Raw genomic sequence first — 20,835 nt, forward strand, 5'->3', positions numbered from 1 at the left:
CTCCAGGGGAAAAAAGCCCCAGCCTGTTCAGCCTCTCGGACTGAGAGTTCTGTTTCTATGATACACATCTTTATGACCAGGTGAGGATGGCAATTTCCTTCTATAAAAGACATCAGTGAATAAGAACAGAAATTGCTGGAAAAGCTCAGCAGGTCTGACAGCATCTGTAGAGAGAAATTGGGCTTAATGTTTCCGGTCAAGAATTTTATTGAATTTAACTTTCCCCCTCTGCCGTGGCCTGGATCCCCAGGAAATTAGCTGGGTTACTGGTTGAACGTTCCAGTCATAATACACTAGGCCATCACATCCCCCTAGGAGGCTGGAAATCTGAAAATACAAATTGCTGGAGAAACTCAGCAGGTCTGGCAGCATCTGGAAAGAGAGTAAATGTTAATGTTTCAACTGACTGTCCGAATTGTTGAGATGAAATATTAACTGTCTCTCTCTCAGATGTTGCTAGACCTACCCAAAAATGGAAGTTCTTGTTGCCAGCAGTTGTGACTCTACTTCTGGGCTATGAATTCAAACCTCACTTCAGGATATGATGGCTCTGGAAATGTGCCATAATATGTCTAAATAAATTGGTTATTTTAAAGAAAAACAAGAGCTTCATGTTAGCATTATAAAGACATCAGTGAACAAAAACAGAAATTGCTGGAAAAGCTCCGCGGGTATGACAGCATCTATGGAGAGAAATCTGGGTTAATGTTTCAGGTCAAGTGACCTGTCCAGAACATGAGTGAACCAGATGGGTTTTTCAATAATGGTTTCATGGTTAGCATAGATTCTTAATATCAGATTTTTAGTGACTCTACCTCTGGGCTAAGAAAGGTTTGGATTCAAACCTCACTTCATGATATAATGGCTCTGGAAATGTGCCATAATATGTCTAAATAAATTGAATATTTTAAATAAAAACAAGAGCTTTATGTTAGCATTATGAAGCAAACGTATGAGCTCCAAGAACACAGAGGTAAGTTTTAAGAATACTCTTAAAGGAGGAACAAGAGTGAGAGGGATCGGGCTCAGGCAGATGAAGGCAAATGTGGGGACAATCAAAAACCAAGCATGCTCAAGAGACCAGGAGCAGAGGGGCGTGGGATTGGAGGAGATTCGAGATAGGGAGGAGCAAGGTCATGGAGAGGTTTGAAAACAAGAAGCAGACCTTTAAAATTGAGAATAGAGGTATTCATCGCTTAAACAGGAAGGAAGAGCTCAGGAAGTTTATTGAGTGAGGAGTGGTTAATTATTCAATTATAAATAAATTACATTTAATATTATATATTCTTTGACTACAGCTGGAAAATAGGTATTTACAGAAATAAGCTTGTAGTCATAACATTTCACACTTACAATAACTTGCATTTATACAGTGCCTTACTTCACGAACTAATGTTCAAAACACACTGAATCAGATGAGGAAATATGAGGAACAGTGCTTTGTAGAAAAGGCCATTTTTAAGGAGGGTCTTAAAGGAGGAGGGAAAGTCTGAAAAATCAAAAGAAATACAGATGCTGGAAATCAGAAACAAAAATAGAAATTGCTAGAGACTCAGCAGGTACGGGCGGCACGGTGTGACAGTGGTTAGCACTGCTGCCTCACAGCGCCAGAGACCCGGGTTCAATTCCTGCCTCAGGCGACTGACTGTGTGGAGTTTGTACGTTCTCCCCGTGTCTGCATGGGTTTCCTCCGGGTGCTCCGGTTTCCTCCCAAATCACAAAGATGTGCAGGCCAGGTGAATTGGCCATGCTAAATTGCCCATAGTGTTAGGTAAGGGGTAAATATAAGGGTATGGGTGGGTTGCGCTTCGGCGGGTCGGTGTGGACTTGTTGGGCCGAAGGGCCTGTTTCCACACTGTAATCTAATCGAAGGTCTGGCAGCATCTGTGGAGAGAAATCAGGGTTAACATTTCAGGTCCAGTAATCCTTCTTCAGAACTGATAGTAGCCAGGGACAAGTTGTTTTTTTATACAGTAGATAAGGTGTGGGGTGGGTAAGGAAACGATAGGTGGGGATAGAGTCTGGACACCATTAGTGGCTGACAATGGGTAGATCCCAATGTAATGACAAGGGCCTGGTGTGTGGGGCTGCAGGAAAGCATGGGGAAATGGGCTCAAGCCCTAACATTGTTGAACCCAGAAGGCTCTCGAGTTCCCAAGCAGAAAATGAGATGCTTTTCTTCCAGCTGGCACTGAGCTTCACTGAGGCACTGCAGCAAACCTGACACAGAGATATTGTCCAGGGAACAGGGTGGGGTGTTAAACTGGTAGGCAACTGGAAGCTCAGGGTCCTTTTTGCGGAAGTGCTGCTCTACCTTAAAGGTGCTTATGGGCCTTGGGCGGTGAGGAGGGAGAAGGTAAACAGGAGGGTGTTACACCTTCTGTGATAGCAAGGGAAGGTGTCTTGGGAGTGTGGGGACATGTTAGGAGTGAAAGAAGAGTGGACTTGGACGGAACTGTCCCTGTGGAAGACTGACAAGGGAGGTGAGGAGAATATGTGTTTGATGGTGACATCCCACTGGAAGTGACAGAAATAGCAGCTAACGATCCTCCGGATGTGGATGCTTGCGGGGTGGTACAAAAGGACAAGGGGAACGCTATCACTGTTACAGGAAGGAAGAGAGGGGGTGAGGACAAAAGTACAAGAGATGGGTCGGACCTGGCTGAGGGCCATGTCTACCATGGTGCTGGAGAATCCTCGATTCAGGAAGATGGTGGACACTTCAGGGGCTCGCTTGTCGAAATTGACATCATCGGAACAGATACAATGGAGATGGAGGAACTGGAAGAATTGATGCCCGTCTTTACAGGAAGCAGGATATGAGAATGTATAATCAGGGTAACTGTGAGAGTCGGTGGGTTTGTAGTGGATATTGGTGACCAGCCTAACCCCAGAAATGGAAACATTGAGGAAGGATTGGGAGGAGTCAGAGATAAGCCAAGTGAAGATGAGAGGGGGGTGGAAATTGTAAGCACAATGCCTAAACATTTCCAATTTCAGATGAGAGAGGGATGCAGCACCAATGATACTATCGATTAACCAGAGAAATGTGGGTGGACCCTGGAATAGGACTGGAACAAGGAATGTTCCACATACCCTACAAAGGGCCAGACATCACTGGGGCCCATGTGGGTATGCATAGCGACCCCTTTGACCTGAAGGTAGTGAGAGGAGTAAAAAAGGAAGTTTGGAGTGAGGATGAGCTCAGCCGGACAGAGGACGGTGGTGGTGGGTGGGGATGGTTCAGACTATTACTCCAGGAAGGAGCAGAGAGCTCTGAGACCAACATTCCTTGTTCCAGTCCTATTCCAGCCCCCACCCAAATTTCTCTGGTGTATCGATAATACCGTTGGTGCTTCCCTCTCTCATCTGGAATTGGAAACGTTTAGGCATTGTGCTTACAATTGCCACCACCTTCTCATCTTCACTCGGCCCATCCTGATGGGGGATGGACGTGTAAAGGGATTGTACATCCATGGGAAAGAGGAAGCAGTTGGTGCCCACAAATTGGGAATTCTGAAACTGATGTTACCTTGGAGGAATCACAGATGAAAGTGGAAAGAGACTTGACAAGGGGTGGAAAAACATGACATTGAGGTAGAAAGGGATGAGTTCTGTAGAGCAGAAGGCAGAAACAATGGGGCCTACCTGGGCAGTCCTGTCGGGATCAGGTGGTTGAAATCTGGTGGAGTGAGAATGTTACTATGCACAAAATGTGAGATTTGGAGGATTTGAGGAGAGGGTGGTCAGGCTGGAGGTAGGGATGAGTGAGGCCACGGAGGGATCTGAGTACAGGATCTAAAGGTTAAATGCTGTAGGCTGTCTTGGGGAAATATTGAAGGAGACTGCTGCAGGCATCAGGGTTCACCAACTCTGAACTGATCCCCACCATAGCTCAAAGACAAGCTCGTTCCTTCCATAGATCCCAAACTCTAAGCAGAAACAGTGCAATGATGCACACTCTTGTGGGAGTATCAATACCATAAAAACTTATGAAAGAGGGGCAGGTGCAGGCCATTTAGCAAGTCAAGTCTGCTATATCATTCAACGAGGTCATGACTGATCTTTTGCCTCAACCCAACCTTCCTGCACTCTCTCCATATTCATTATACCTTTTGTACCTGTAAATCTAAAACCTGTCTTGACAATGACTGAGTACAGCAATTAACGACTGAAGAAATCTCTCTTCATCTCTGAACTAAGTGATTATTTTAGAACTGGGACTCTGTATTCTAGATTCCTCAGCCAAGGGAAAAAATATTCACTGCCTCTATCATCAAGCTCCTTAGAAGAATTGTACACATTTCAATCAGATCACCTCTCATTCTTCAAAACGCTGGAGGATGTAGGCCTACCCAACTCCATCCCTCCTCATCGGAACCAATGAACATTGGTTACACTCCCACCAGGCCAACTGTGTCCTTCCTGAGGTAGGACTGCACACAGTACTCTAAAACTGATTTTACCAAATATTATAACATTATGCTAAGACTTTACTTCTGTGCAGAATTCCAACCCTTTGTGACAAACGTTAACTTGGCCACCAACTACCGGGAACTCATCAACAACCTAGCCCCTAATTTTGGTGTGGAATTGCTGTTGAAGATAATACTTTCAGATAGCTTTCCATTCTTAATGTATCGTTTCCATAAGCCCAGATGTCTTTCGGTGGATGTGTTGTGGGCTTTGCCTCCAGCGGGGGTACCTTTAGCTGTTGCAACGGTGCTTCTGTTATTCCTCCTTATGTAGGAAACTGGGATGTAAATAATGTGGTTTTGAAAGAGCCAACAGAACACTTTTATTACAGCTCACCCAGATGTACAAATATTACATTCACTGATACATTCATGTCTGGGTTAACATTAAGACATTGGATTACAAAGAATAGTACACTTTCATAAGCCTGTTGTGCTTCAAGTGGCCTTAATTAAGGTGGATTCTGAGACCTTTATACCCCCAGGTCACGTGCAATGCTATAATCACACAATAAGCATTACTCTTAAAAATATAGGAACATAGTGTCTCTTAACCATTTACTAACACACTGACTATGAGACATAATATAACACAATGTATTCAACTGCTGTCATTCCATCTAATGAAAAATTCCATAAATGTAAGCAATTACAGGAACCTGGTAGATCAGCCAGTTACCCACAGATTATACAGAAAATTGACTCATTGGATGTAAATTGCCTAATTGAAAGACATATTGGAAGAATGGATAATATCAAAGCAACTGAGCTGTTGCATATTGCACATATCCACTGACCTTTGAAATATCAAGGCTTGTTCAGATTTCTATGACATTAAAAGTTGTTGATAGGGGTTTAAGATGCTTTCAATATTGACAGAATGTGTGCAACAAATATGATTCAAGCTTCAATTCACAGCAACCATTTAGCGATGAATATTCAAAAGAGAAATCTAACACGTGTTACACACCTATTACCGAAATCAATGTTTCATTCCTCAGGACAATTACTGTTTATGATGCAAAGCAACATAGTGTGACAGAAATTCAAATGGGTTTGCACTCCCTTGTGTCATTTTCAGCGTGCTGACATTTCAAGGTTGATGTTCACATTGGCTCTGCGTCTGAGGCATCTACAGAAGTCAATTTGAATACTTAAACACTCATTAGTGAGCACTTCAGCATTTGTTTCCCCAACATCTCCTTTATATTTAAACGTGAATACGAGGAGGTGACAGAGTCAGACTTCTGCTCAAAGTAATCAACAGGAGAAAAGGAAAATGCAAGTTCTTTTGCCCTTAAAGTACAATTGCTAAGAAATCCAGAACAATCCTTTTTTGTATTAATTCATGAGATGTGGGTGTTCGCCAGCAAGGCCAAGTATTTATTGCCTGTCTGTAATTGCCCTTGAGAAAGTGATGGTGAATTGCCTTCTTAAACTGCAGCAGCAATGTGGGTTGGCCCCATTAGACATGGTGATCTGTTTTTAATTTACTCTTGTGCCTTGAACATTGCTGCCAAGTCCAATATTTGTTGTCCATCCCTGATGACCATCAAGAAGATGGTGATCTGCAACCATATTGAACCACTGCCTTATGTGGTCTGTAGGGAGACCCATAGAACTGTTCAGATCCAGGAATCTGACCCAGTGACACTGAAGGAACAGCAATCTAGTTCCAGGTCAGGATGGTGAGTGGCTTGGAAGGGAACTTGCAGGTAATAGTGTTCCCATGTATCTGCTGACCTTCTGCTTCTGGATGGTAGATGTTGCAGATTTGGAAGGTGTTGTTGAAAGAGCCTTGGTGACTTGTCATGATGCATCTTGTAATTGGGACACACTGTGAAGGGTGTATGTTGAAGGTGATGGTTGGGGTGCTAATTAAGTGAGCTGCTTTATACAGAAAGATACCAACTGTCTTAAATGTTAATTGGGGCTGCACATAAGCATCAGGCAACTGGAGAGTGTTCCACCATGCTGCTGATTTGGGCGTTTTAGGTAGACAGGCTTTGGGAAGTGAGGAGGTGGGTTTCTCAACACAGAATGCACAGCTTCTGGCCTGCTTTTGTGACCATAGTATCTATATGGCTTGTCCCAACCATAACAAACCATCCTGCTCTTGCAAAACCCAAAACACTGTATCCAACATTTAAACGTGATTTCATGATTGGACAACATGCATTAAATAATCCCAAGTGTGTTAATAATTACACCATAAGACCATAAGACCATAAGACATAGGAGTGGAAGTAAGGCCATTCGGCCCATCGAGTCCACTCCGCCATTCAATCATGGCTGATGCGCATTTCAGCTCCACTTGCCAGCGTTCTCCCCGTAGCCCTTAATTCCTCTAGACAACAAGAACCTATCAATCTCGGCCTTGAAGACATTTAGCGTCCCGGCTTCCACTGCACTCCGTGGCAATGAATTCCACAGGCCCACCACTCTCTGGCTGAAGAAATGTCTCCGCATTTCCGTTCTGAAATGACCCCCTCTAATTCTAAGGCTGTGTCCACGGGTCCTAGTCTCCTCGCCTAACAGAAACAATTTTCTAGCATCCACCTTTTCAAAGCCATGTATTATTTTGTACGTTTCTATTAGATCTCCCCTTAATCTTCTAAACTCCAACGAATACAATCCCAGTATCCTCAGCCGTTCCTCATATGCTAGACCTGTCATTCCAGGGATCATCCGTGTGAATCTCCGCTGGACACGTTCCAGTGCCAGTATGTCCTTCCTGAGGTGTGGGGACCAAAACTGGACACAGTACTCCAAATGGGGCCTAACCAGAGCTTTATAAAGTCTTAGTAGTACATCTCTGCTTTTATATTCCAACCCTCTTGAGATAAGAGACAACATTGCATTCGCTTTCTTAATCACAGACTCAACCTGCATGTTTACCTTTAGAGAATCCTCGACTAGCACTCCCAGATCCCTTTGTGCTTTGGCTTTATTAAGTTTCTCACCATTTAGAAAGTAGTCCATTCCTATATTCTTTTTGCCAAAGTGCAAGACCTCGCACTTGCTCACGTTAAATTCCATCAGCCATTTCCTGGACCACTCTCCCAACCTGTCTAGATCCTTCTGTAGCCTCCCCACTTCCTCAGTACTACCTGCCTGTCTACCTAACTTTGTATCATCGGCAAACTTCGCTAGAATGCCCCCGGTTCCCTCATCCAAATCATTAATATATAATGCGAACAGCTGTGGCCCCAGCACCGAACCCTGCGGGACACCGCTCGTCACCGGCTGCCATTCTGAAAAAGAACCTTTTATCCCAACTCTCTGCCTTCTGTTAGATAGCCAATCCTCAATCCATCCCAGCAGCTCACCTCGAACACCATGGGCCCTCACCTTGCTCAGCAGTCTCCCGTGTGGCACCTTATCAAAGGCCTTTTGAAAGTCCAGATAGACCACATCCACTGGGTTCCCCTGGTCTAACCTACTTGTTACCTCTTCAAAAAATTCCAACAGGTTTGTCAGGCATGACCTCCCTTTACTAAATCCATGTTGACTTGTTCTAATCAGACTCTGCTCTTCCAAGAATTTAGAAACCTCATCCTTAATGATGGATTCTAGAATTTTACCAACAACCGAGGTTAAGCTGATTGGCCTATAATTTTCCATCTTTTGCCTTGATCCTTTCTTGAACAAGGGGGTTACTACAGCCATCTTCCAATCATCCGGGACCTTTCCTGACTCCAGTGACTCTTGAAAGATCTCAACCAATGCCTCTGCTATTTCCTCAGCAACCTCTCTCAGAACTCTAGGGTGTATCCCATCGGGGCCAGGAGATTTATCAATTTTAAGACTTTTTAACTTTTCTAGCACTATCTCTTTTGTAATGGCAACCATACTCAACTCAGCCCCGTGACACCCTTTAATTTTTGGGATATTACTCATGTCTTCCACTGTGAAAATTCCACTTTAAATTTTGGTGGGCTCAGTCTGGCCCACTTGCATGTACTGCAAGTTATTTATTGTAATTATACTCAAGTTGTTTATAATCAAACAATGTCAGGTTAAAACAAGAGCATCTTCTTGTTTAGACCCTCTAGAGGATGTTGCTGTCCCTTCATAAACCAAACAGATCCTTAAAGATAACCAATGAAAGAGGAATGGTGGGTGATTCCTTCCATCCACAAATATCACAACCACATTGTCAAAACAACATGCAAATTCCATCTACATTGACAAAGCCTTGCAGGTCAACTGCAAAATGTCCCCACAGGAAAGGAACCAGAAAACAAAAGCTGCTATTTCACAAAGTTGGCACTGATGGGCATTACAATGATGACAGTGTTCAGTGCCCATTGTTTAAGTGAACTTTGCCTGTTCAGGTGAGTGAGAACGATTGCCTGACATTAAGGCAGATGAAAGAGCTCTCCAGGTACTGCAGCTGTAATTCCTAGCCTGCCTATCCTTGTCCCAGGGCAGGGAAAGTTTTAGTGCCACCTTCTGAATAGTTGCTTCATTTGTCAAGTTCATTGGCCAAATCCACTGCGTTGGCAGAAGATGGCACATGTATTTGAAAGGTTAATGAGCAGGTAAAAAAATGCTTCTGAAAAATAGCATTAGTAACCCATGGCTAACCCTGGATAGGGTAACAAGTCAGACCTAACTACAGAGTCATTAGACTGTCTTAGTCATGTGTGAATTATTGGAATCAATTATTGGAGCTAAACACCGTCCAATCTTCCTTGATATCTTTGAGGATGTGATAGCCCAGATAATCTGTGATAAGCCTTATTTTGAATGACAATGTTCCACGCCAATAAAACAGACACTTGAGCCCAATGTCACTGAAATTCAGGGGAAAATGCTTGTTGAGAAGTTAACTGAAATGTGGGAAACAATGAGGTGAGGGGTGGGGTGTGTCAGGGAAGTACAAAGTGAAGTGTACTACATTGGTGTTTCTAACTGAGCCAATGAGCTAAACTCAAACACTCAAAGCAAGTGCCAATGAGACCAAACTAAGGAATGACGTTGGTATCTGAGCAGACAGCTCAAATTTGATAGGTTCAAATTAGCAAAGAGGCAATCATAGAAACATTACAGGGTAGTTGCTGTTTAGACTGATGCATGTGTGGTATGGATGCAAATTTGAAGAGTAGAAGGAATAAGTAAGATGCATTTTAATAAATTGGATTCAGACATTTTTCACATGCTTTGTCCAAAGACATGTCCCTGGTTTAATATTGGCTAAACTGTTTTCTTGGCTGCTTTTACTGCTAATTATTTGCTGTCATCTGCCACTGCCAGGGCAGATCCGATGTCAGATGTCAGGGCAAGTCAGATGTCTACCTCAGCCAGAACAGAAATTGAACCTCACATGGATGGCCAGTGACCTGCTCATGAAAAACAAAAGGACCGACTACTACTGATAAAGTTAAAAATCATACGACACCACGTTATAGTCCAACAGGTTTATTTGGAAGGACTAGCTTTCGGAGTGCTGCTCCTTCATCAGGTGGTTGACATGTTAGTGATAGTGTTCTCATAATGAACCTCTTGTCAGGGATTGATTACTTCTGTGAGTTAGTTCATTTAAACCAGCAAAACACATGATAAATAGCAAAGCAGACCCACAGCAATCGAACAGGCGGGCAGAACCACAGCAATCGAACAGGCGGGCAGAACCACAGCATTGTACACACATAGCACATGGAGTCCTTTCAAGGTAAACTCTCATACATGCAAGGTGCACCTACACCAGCCAGTTCACTACAGGTTGTGTGTTTGGAAGGTGCTGCCTCAGGGTCTTATGTATATTTCTGCAGTGCATCATGTAGATAGTACACACTGCTGCTACTGAGCATTGGTGGTGGAAGGAGTGGATGCTTGTGGATGTGGTGCAAATCCTGCAGGGGCTGCTTTGTCCTGAATGGTGTCAAGCATCTGGAGTATTGTTGGAGCTGCCCCCATCCAGGCAAGTGGGGAATATTCCATCACACTCCTGACTTGTGGCTTATAGAACTCAGGTGAGTTACTCCCCACAGTATTCCTAGCCTCTGAACTGCTCTTGTAGCTAATGTGTTTATGTGATGAGTCCAGTTGGGTTTCATAGCAGATGGTGGAATTCAAGCCTGGGTCCCCAGAACGTTAGTTGAGTTTCTGGATTAATATTCTAGTGACAATATCACTAGGGCTGTTGCCTCCCCTAGTTTCGAATGCACCTCCTTCAGTGGTTGGTTCATGAACAATAATGATTTAAAGAAACAAAAATGCTATTGTATATTATTTACAAACATTTATCATTCATGCAGCAATTTTTGGTGCCCACACTGCAGGGAATGTATTCACCACCCATGCATTCGTAGTGCCTGCAATCTCACTGCCAGTGATACCACCTGTAACTTCAGTAACATAGCCCTGGCCAGACCAATTGCAAACTGTGTTTCCATTATTGTTCAGTGAGTACACATCTCTTACAGCATGGCATTGTCAATGAGATCCTTCTTTCAATGAGAGGAGAAAGAATCACTTACATCCGGTCACCACCTCACTTGGCAATGTGTTGGCAATACAGTGAGGAAGGGCAGTTGGCACTGATTTCCAGTTCCAGACACACGCCAAGACCATAGATGTCCTGGGTCAGTGCTATTGCAGGAGGTAAGCACTTTCTTCAAATCATTATTAAAATTTAGTAAATATGATTCAGTATGAGCAGGAGAGAACAATCCTCTGCTAAACCTCAGACTTAGGACTGTACCAGCAGAAGGAGATGAAGCTGATTGTTTCTTCAGCCACACACTAGGCGTAAAGAACACTCTCTGTCCAACACAGCGCCCAAACACATAGAATGCTGGAGAAACTCAGCAAGCCTGGCAGCATCTGAGGAGAGAGAAACCAAGTTAATGGTTTGAGTCCAGTATGACTCTTCTGCAATGAGTTGAAGAGTGTGGTGTTGGAACAGCACAGCCAGTCAGACAGCATCCGAGGAGCTGGAGAGTCATTGTTTCGAGCATAAGCTCTTCATCAGGAATCAGCTCATGGTTGAAACATTTCGACATTTCGAGCTTATGCTCAAAATGCTGATTCTCCTGCACCTCAGATGCTGAATGACCGGCTGGGCTTTTCCAACACCACACTCTTGACTCTGATCTTCAGCATCTGCAGTCCTCACTTTCTCCTCTCGACTCTCCTGCAAGTTGGATACTTCACTGGCTCAGCCATCCATTCCAGAGATGATGCTCTACTGAAACCTCACTCTCTCTCTTACAAAATCACAGAATTGTTATGGAACAGAAAGAGGCCATTCAGCCCATCGTTCCTCCACCAGTTCTATTCCTTTGGGACAAGTTCCTGTCTTTTTCACATCTCCAAGCACACCATTTCTATCAAAATTACCATCCAATGCCCCGCTTGATTGCCTCAATTAAACCTGCCTCCACCACATTTCCAGACAGTGCATTCTAGACCAGTGTCCAAGTGGACAGAACAGGTCAAGGTTGACCAAGTTTGCCCTCATTTTGCACACTGGACCCAAAGGTGGTAGGGGAAAGTAGACCAGGCAGTGGAGGTTTCTGTTGACAGGGAGTCAGAGCATTGTGCTCAGTGCAGAGATTGGAGATACATGTACCAGTGTTCACAAGTCTACACGCTGCGAGAGCTTCACATTGATCAGTGGAGTGCTTGTGTTTGGTTTCTGACATTGCTGAGGCATATAAATGGTTGGGCATTCAGTTCCTGCAATGTGAAGTCAGCACAGCTCCGATCATATTTCCTGAAGCATCTGTTGCAACATTCCATATATATTCAAACAATAGTCAATCCTGATACCTGAATTTAGAGCCTAAATATCCATAGTGTTTCAATTACCTTGTGCAAGGTTGGGAGCGAGTTTGGTGGTGACATTTTGCAGAATCGTTTTTCACCATTGCTTTTTTATCATTTTACCATTCGACACACCAGTAGAGGGGCAAGGGAAGCCAGGTTTGCCAAATTCAGCACCACGGCTAGCAACCAGCACTTCTGAAGACCCAGCATGGATTTCAAGCCTTTGAAAGATTTGCTTGTACAAAAGTAAACACCCCAACTTTTATGCCCAAAAATTCAGTCTCATAAGCTCAACGTTTACACAATTATATAGTTTATGCTTACTTGTGCAGAATGAAATGGTGGAGATCCTTCTTTCACCTCTCACGTGTCAAAATTCTGTGTGATTGCCTGTTCCCATTATACACCTTTGCACAGTTGATTCCACAGATGCTTCACAGTCTCTGAGTACTTTGGGATGAATGTGTGATCAAAGTTAACAGTATTGTGGAACGATGCCGACTCTTTCACATTAAACTGGGTCAGAAGTGGCTTTGATATTGTTGTGTGTGGGTCTTTCTCCAGTTGCTGTCACTCCCCACATTAGAAAGTCAATATGACAAGCCATAAACGTTTGACCTTATTAAGCACCAAACCATCTTACTTCAGTTGAACTGGAGCCACTAATACTCATAGAACATAGAACATAGAACTCATGAATCATGTTCTGCTTTGCCCATTCAACTGACAATTATACCATCGAATAAACTTGATGCCTCTCAGCCCTGAGGCTTCTGAAATGGGCTAGTTACTGAACTTTGTCCAGAGGGACAATCCTGTGGTGCTAGCACACAATTGATACATGAGGAACCAACATTGCAAGATCTTCTCTGCTAATTGTCTGGATGACCAACTCATGAAGGAAGAGTAAATTTTGACATGGGGGATTTGATTTGATTTATTATTGTCACGTAACAAGATACAGTGAAAATATTTTGCATGCTAACCAGACAAATGATACCTTACATAAGTACATCAGGGTGTTAGAGCAGAATGCAGAATATAGTGTAACAGCTACAGAGAAGGTGCAGAGAAAGATCAACTGTAATATATGAGAAGTCTATTCGTAAATCTGATAACAGCAGGGAAGAAGCTGTTCTTGAATCTGTTGGTATGTGTTTTCAAACTTTTGTATTCTCTTCCCAATGGAAGAGGGTAGCAGAAAGTATAACTGGGGCGGGAGGGGTCTTTGATTATGTTGGTTGCTTTCCCAAGGCAGTGAGCAGTGTAAACGGAGTCAATGCAAGGAAGGCTGGTTTCGTGATGGACTGGGCTGCATTCACAACTTTCTGTAATTTCTTGCAGTCTTGGGCAGAGCAGATGCTGTACCAAGCTGTGATGCATCTGGGAATAATGCTTTCTATGGGGATATATAAAAATTGGTAAGTGTATTTGTGGATATGCTGAACTTCCTTCGCCTTCAGAGGAAGTAGAGCCATTGTTGTGCTTTCTTGACTGTAGTGTCGACGCGGATGGACCAGGACAGACTGTTGATGATACTTACTCCTAAGAACTTGAAGTTCTCGGCCATCTCCACCTCAGCACCATTGATACAAACAGGGGCGTGTCCTCCACTCTGCTTCCTGAAGTTGATGACCAGCTCCTTCGTTTTGCTGACATTGAGGGAGAGATTGTCATCTTTTCACCATGCCAATAAGCTGTCTCTACCCTGTACTCTGTCTTGTCGTTGTTTGGGATCATTACTAACCTCTCAAAGCACTCTATAATGGTGCATCTCGGAGCCATTGGGTGGTAGTCATTAAGGCATGTTGCCAGATTTTATTTGGCATCAGCACAATAATGGTCTTCTTGAAGCATTGACTGTGACCAGTGTGGGTGGAGAGGGGAGAGGGGGTCTACTATTACACACTATCTATTGTTAGCCATTAACAGTCCCACTAGCAGCCAGTCATTCTCCCAGGCTGACCATTATCCACTCCTGTTTGACCAACTGCCCTTCTCTCTCTTTAGGCTCTCTTTCCATTATCGTTTTCTCCTTAACCCCTACCTCCACCCTATCTACTGTATAAAATCCAACATTCTCCTACTAGATCAGAAACATTAACTCTGATTTCTTGGCACAGATACTGCCAGACCTGCTGAGCTTTTCCAGCAATTTCTGTTTTGGTTTTAGGTTTCCAGAATCTGCAGTTCTTTTGGTTTTAGATTTTGCCATTTTTTTTTCATTGGGCAATTAAGGCATGAGGCATCGATTCGCTCACAGATACTGTCTGCTTCTGGTCGCTTCAGCTCCTGTGACACTGGGATCGAAACCAAGTAAGCTGTGCAACTGGTGGAGCCAACTAGGCCAAAGAACCAAAGCAAACTCAGAGGCAAGGTCCTCAGCAGAGAAGTTGGGAAATGTTACTTCATTCAAACTGTGATAACAGAATGCATAGCTCACACAAGCAAAGCGAAATATGGCAGCTCAATTAATAACTTCAAATCTAATGTTGATAGATTATTGCTAGTCAAGAGTAAAATAGGAAAAGGAGGCACAGTAGGTGGACAAAGTTAAGAAATGGATCAGTCTGATCTCACTGGAACAGGTTCAAGGAGCTGAATGGCCTACTCCTATATTTCTGTGTTTTCTAAGTTCCTCAGAGAGCAAACAACAGCGATTTGAAATGCCACAAACCGTTCTGGTAAATCTGAAAGCATCTGATCATGGAATAGAATCCCTACAGTGTGGAAGCAGGCCATTCACACCGTAGAGTCCACACAGACTCTCTGAAGAGTATCCCATCCTGACTTAGCAGCCCTGCCTTATCCCTGTAACCCTGCATTTCCCACTGCAAACTCACCTGGCCTGCACATCCCTGGGCATTATGGGCAATTGAGCACAGCCAATCCACCCAACCTGCATATCTTTGGACTGTGGGAGGAAACCCATGGGGGAGAATGTGCAAACTCCACACAGACAACCACCCAGGGCTGGAATTGAACCCAGACCCATGGCACTGTGAGGCAGCAGTGCTAACCACTGAGCCACCATGTCACCCGGCACAATCATAGAATGTTACTTTTTCACCTGGGATGTTGAGTCTGTCACACAGATATTGGGCCAAATGTGCAAGGAAGCCAGGAAATGGCCATTGACAGGTTTCTGACAATGAGCATAGACACCAACTGGGTGGAATGAGGGTGGTGGTGTTGGTGTGAGGATTCTATAGTCAGTGGAAAGTTCATCCATCCCTTGGTCAGATTTTGTTACACAACTTGAGCACGAATGTGTCCTATGTCCCTGACACTCCCTGGGCCCCGGAAAGGTTATTCCTCACGAGAGGAAGCTGGTCCACTGTAAGTTTGAGGTTCAGGATGTTTTGCTGTCCTCTGGAGGATGTTTTACATCAGTGGCATGATAATGCCTTTCAGGATTACAGGCACTAATGTGCTTGAAAACAAAGAAAAACAGTTTGCATCAGTTCCTATAGTAACCGTCATCTTCAGGGAATGTTAGAGTATTATGTATTATCCAAAAAATCCCTAATGACCATTGATAACTGATTTCATCATTTTGAGTTACTTTTCAGTCATAGACACAATGGAACACTCACCAACAAATTAGCGCTACAAATAGGAAAAATCATTTCTGCATAAAATTCTTTTTGATCTGTTTTATATGATGCTATGGAAGTGTATGTGTTTAAAAGGGAACAGGAATCACAAACACCCCCAAAACCCCTCCTACACAGTAAAATCAAAGAATGAAGCCTGATTGTTGTAATGTTCAATGATTTGATTGATTTTTCTTTGAATGAGTTCATATGTTCCCTGATCTACATTTACTGTGCTTGATTGGGTAGCACCCTTGAGAGCTAAATTAAACAGAAGCTTTCAGGGATAGACCTGAGAAGTCTAAATGTTCGATGTGTGGAGAAATCCTGTAATTAAAGAGATTTTTTTAAAATGCTGTAAACACACCAGTTGTAGACTCTCAGCAATGTAGAGATGATCCTAGTTTTGTGGGATATCATATATATATATATATTATATATAGCAGTGCACAGACCACAAATACCATACAAGTCATTCCCCAGCTTTGTCATAGCTACCTTCTGGAGAACAAACCAATGATATGAAATTTTCCTTGAAATAAGAGTTTAAAACAGAAATAGCTGCTTCATAGAAAGCCAGTAAGTTTCATCAGTGTGTTTCGATAAAGGGAATGTCACTTTGGAACGAAATATCTTTCAATGTGAATTATCACTCATTGTGGAAAGGGAGAAATGGGGCTCTCAGAATAATATACATAATATGTGTTCAGCCAATTTGTTGCTAAGGTTTTCTTTCTATTCTAGATGTTAATGGTGAACTTGAATGGAGATAAAAATTACTTAACCATGCTACCTCAAGTAAAATTGTTCTATATGATTACAAAATAGTTTCAACATTTGACAGGGAAAGAACTGAGAGCCTGCCTGGTGAGACTAGAATTACAGGGTCAGTCATTTAGAACTGGGATGAGGAGACATTTCTTCACACAGAGAGCTGTGAATATTTCAAATTCTTCAGAGCTCAGGGTGCTCAGTTATTGAGTGTATTCAAGACAAAGATTATTCAATTTTGAGGAAATAGAGAGATAGGGGGATAAGGTAGGAAAATGAATTTGAGATAGAAGATCAGCCATGATATTACTGATTGACTCAAGGTGCCAAATGGCCTACACTTGCTCCCATTTCCTACATCCTGATTAACAAGCTTTGATAACTGAGCCTGAGCAAATTGCAGAACCAGCTTCAATTGACCTCAGAAGCCTTGAACTAAATCAACAATACGAGATGATGATTGGTTTCGTTAAGGATTTCCCTCCTGTCTCCAGATCTCAAACTACTTCAGAAATGGTCCTCCAAAGGATTTCTGGCAGTCCTTCAGATCCTTGTCCAATAAAATAAAGCAATCTTTCAACATTTCCACAACTGCTGCGAATTCTGGCCTAGATTTATGCCCTCCCCTGACATCCCCTGTCCAATCCTAGTTTTCCGATGTAAACGTGTGTGGATTTTGTTTTACCGTGCCCTTATACTTGTCTGCATGGTGACTGTATCAAATCTATTTCTATGCTGCATTGTAGGGAGCCACAGTTGGTCTTGTTCCTCCATTCCCTCCGTTTTCACAGTGAAAAGAGGGGCCCAGGATCAACCCCTATTCGATTTGTTCTGGTAATTATTACTTTGCTGCTACTGCATAGGCAGCCTTCTGAAGTAGAAGGCCACCCAGCCATTTTGTATGGGGCTGGGGGTCATCAGGGTGGGAGGGACAAAGGGAGACAGTCCTTTCTGCTGAATCAGTCAGGCATGTGGAGACAGATTGCCTGGGCTACTAAACTGCTGGATACTTACTGAGAACATAGCATATGAGGGAAAGAAAGGCTAGAAAAATGAGGTGACTTAATAGCGCAAAGGGAAGATAAAGAATGTTTGGTCAATGAAGGAGCGTTTAAAAAAAAAAGCAAATAAAGCTTTTGATCAACCATCACCATCTGGCTATACTGCATTCAGATGCCATTATGTGAATTTTGACCTATCTGGAACAATAAATTCCTGTTTTTCACTATTCCTTTAAAAATAGACGTCCCACTTTTTGGAGGAAATGGGAATATTTCCTTCCTCACAGTTCAAATAGAGAAAAGTTTTGACAAGATAACCACAAAATTCAAGCCACGTTTTCTTAAAAGCAATTTCTTTCCCAAATGATCATCTTTTCAGAACAATGTTTCTTTCATAAAGTCTTGTTATACCTAATGGCTGTCCTTTGTTCTATTGAATCTTAACAAAACACTGGAAAATGCTGAAGTCAACTTCCTTCATTTCCCAGTGAAGAGACTTTTGCACTGAATAGAAAAATAATGAAAGGACATTTAGAAAAAAAGATGGTTTTGAAAATTGGAAGGCACTTGGAACAAATGTTTGAAAACGTGATGGGTTACAGGGCTGATTTTGTTGTGGCTGTCTTTGAGTACTATAGATGTAGGGACTGGAGTAACAAATGTCTCCTTCACTTGACTTGCAAATGCTTAAACGTGAAGTAGGTCCCTTTGTTCTTTCAGTCCTCCCATGCTAGCTTGTGTTTGCATCATCATTTGTTTAGTGTCTGCCTCACTGTTACTGGTGGCTGCAGTTCGTGTATTTCTGAATGTAATTTGTATCCCAACTAGTCACTGAAAAGGAAAACCGCTCCCGACCGCCAGCTCCATCCACTCTCCCGCCAACTTTAAAAACATTGTTTGCTCTGATTGGCTTTTCTTCCAGATCTTTTGCCAAAGAAAGTCGATTTGACTGTCAGAAGGTTTTGAATTATTTCAGAGGCAGCTGCGTTAAGGAACCACAGAGTTGAGTGTTCTTGGTGACTGTCTTGCTACCAGCCACAACATACAGGACCTGTTACAAGCAAAGGGACACTTGCTTTCGACAAATTAAAGCTAAAAACCTTTAACTTCTTCAACAAATAATTCACGAGGTAGGAACTGATTTTTTTTTGTTTATTCTGTTCCAAAATGAAAGAAGAGAAGGTGCATGTTATTCCCAGTCACTGATTATGGAATTTGAAAGTTGAATGATAGTCTTTCCTGGCATTTTGTTAACTCCTACTGAAGCTTTCTCTACAATAAGTGTATAATGTTCATTTGTTGGAAGTATCATGATGGTTTTGTTGGCATTTGTTTTATTCCAGTCGTCCATGAGTTGATCAATTGCATTTTTGTGTCAGGGGTACCTACAATAATTTGCGAGTGACAATATTTTATTCGACATGGAAAATTGTAACTTCAGTCTGCTTGGTAGCGGTTTAGACTTCTATAGCACCCTCGCAGATTGGGTGATAGAGAGTGGCAGAGGAAAAATGGAAAGGCAGAAGTAAGAAGTAAATGTTGAAAAGATGGACAGCGGTGTAGAAAAAGATGGAAAGGTCAAAAGGTGGAGAAATGAACAAGTGGAGAAAATTAGTGAAACAGATGGAAGATTACTGAGGGTATTCAGGAATGTAGAGTTGAGGTTAAAACCAGATCCGCCATGTTCTTATTGAAGGGTTGGAGTAGACTTGACGGTCAAGTAGCCTCACCTTGGTCCTTACTCATGTTTGTATGAATTAAAACAAAGAGCTGAGATTAGGTGCAATGTTTTCTCAGTATGTCTTTATGATCCTTTTCAGTATTATAATTAAATAGAGGGTTTTTTCCTTGTCCACTTTCCCATTATTTAATCCCTTTTAGATACTCTCCATACTTCTAATTGAATGCCATTCACACCACATTACCTCTTAGCTCTTCCCTTGCCCATTTCCACTTTTAAATCTGTTGATAGTTGAGATTTCAGTTTGTGGGACATTGCAAGTGGAAACTTGACACTTTTTTGGTTTACCAGCATGATCTGCTCAGACTACTCAGTTAGTCGAATCTTAGAGATGGGCAGAGTCATCGCACGGTGGAAAGGACATGAAGAGGCAGTGATGTCACTTTCTCTAACAGCTGCAAGAGACAAAGTCAGAAGTCACACAACACCAGGTTATAGTCCAACAGGTCTATTTGAAATCACGAGCTTTCAGAGCGCTTCTCCTTTGTCAGGTGAAGGTCACTCTAAAAGCAGCGCTTTGAAAGCTTGTGATTTCAAATAAACCTGTTGGACTATAACCTGGTGTTGTGTGACTCCTGACCATGTCCACCCCAGTTCAACATCAGCACCTCCACATCACTGCAAGAGACATTCAGCAAAGGGTAACACAGGACATTATCTCCAAATTTCCCTGTGAATCATTTCCATTACTGGCTTACCCTGTATCCTCTCTTCTGTAAAGTTACATTGCACAACATTTCCATCAATGAAGTTGTACATTTTATAATTTAATGAGACTCAGATCAATGTGGGCGGCAAGGTGGCACAGTGGTTAGCACTGCTGCCTCACAGCGCCAGAGACCCGGGTTCAATTCCCGCCTCAGGCGACTCTCTGTGTGGAGTTTGCACATTCTCCCCGTGTCTGCGTGGGTTTCCTCCGGGTGCTCCGGTTTCCTCCCACACTCCAAAGATGTGCAGGTCAGGTGAATTGGCCATGCTAAATTGCCCCTAGTGTTAGGTAAGGGGTAGATGTAGGGGTATGGGTGGGTTGCGCTTCGGCGGGGCGGTGTGGACTTGTTGGGCCGAAGGGCCTGTTTCCACACTGTAAGTAATCTAATCTAATCTACTGCCTCACAGCGCCAGAGACCTGGGTTCAATTCCTGCTTCAGGCGACTGACTGTGTGGAGTTTGCACGTTCTCCCCGTGTCTGCGTGGGTTTTCCTCCGGGTGCTCCGGTTTCCTCCCACAGTCCAAAGATGTGCAGGTCAGGTGAATTGGCCATGCTGAAATTGCCTGTAGTGTTAGGTAAGGGGCAAATGTAGGGGTATGGGTGGGTTGCGCTTCAGCGGGACGGTGTGGACTTGTTGGGCCGAAGGGCCTGTTTCCACACTGTAAGTAAACTAAACTAAACTAATCTAATCTAATCTAATCTAATCTAAAAAAAAATGCAGCATTGACAGTGGTTTTGAATCATGCAATAACTTCATTTGGAGGAC

At 43.0% G+C, this 20,835-nt stretch overlaps 1 protein-coding gene across 3 annotated transcripts in view; it reads left to right on the top strand.

The window, feature by feature from the left end:
* The window catches only part of LOC140464832 (cadherin-20-like), a 160,796-nt gene that overhangs the window by 57,256 nt on the left and 82,705 nt on the right, over window positions 1-20,835 (top strand). The window contains exon 2 of one of the 3 annotated variants that reach the window (XM_072560337.1): window positions 18,542-18,749. The exons of 1 other annotated variant lie outside the window; for it this stretch is intronic. The gene's annotated coding sequence lies outside the window, so the exon portion shown is untranslated. The remainder of the gene's footprint in view (window positions 1-18,541; window positions 18,750-20,835) is intronic. One more of the 3 variants, XM_072560339.1, reaches the window with a different exon arrangement.

Source organism: Chiloscyllium punctatum, chromosome 41, assembly GCF_047496795.1.
Source record: "Chiloscyllium punctatum isolate Juve2018m chromosome 41, sChiPun1.3, whole genome shotgun sequence".
NCBI lineage: Eukaryota > Metazoa > Chordata > Chondrichthyes > Orectolobiformes > Hemiscylliidae > Chiloscyllium > Chiloscyllium punctatum.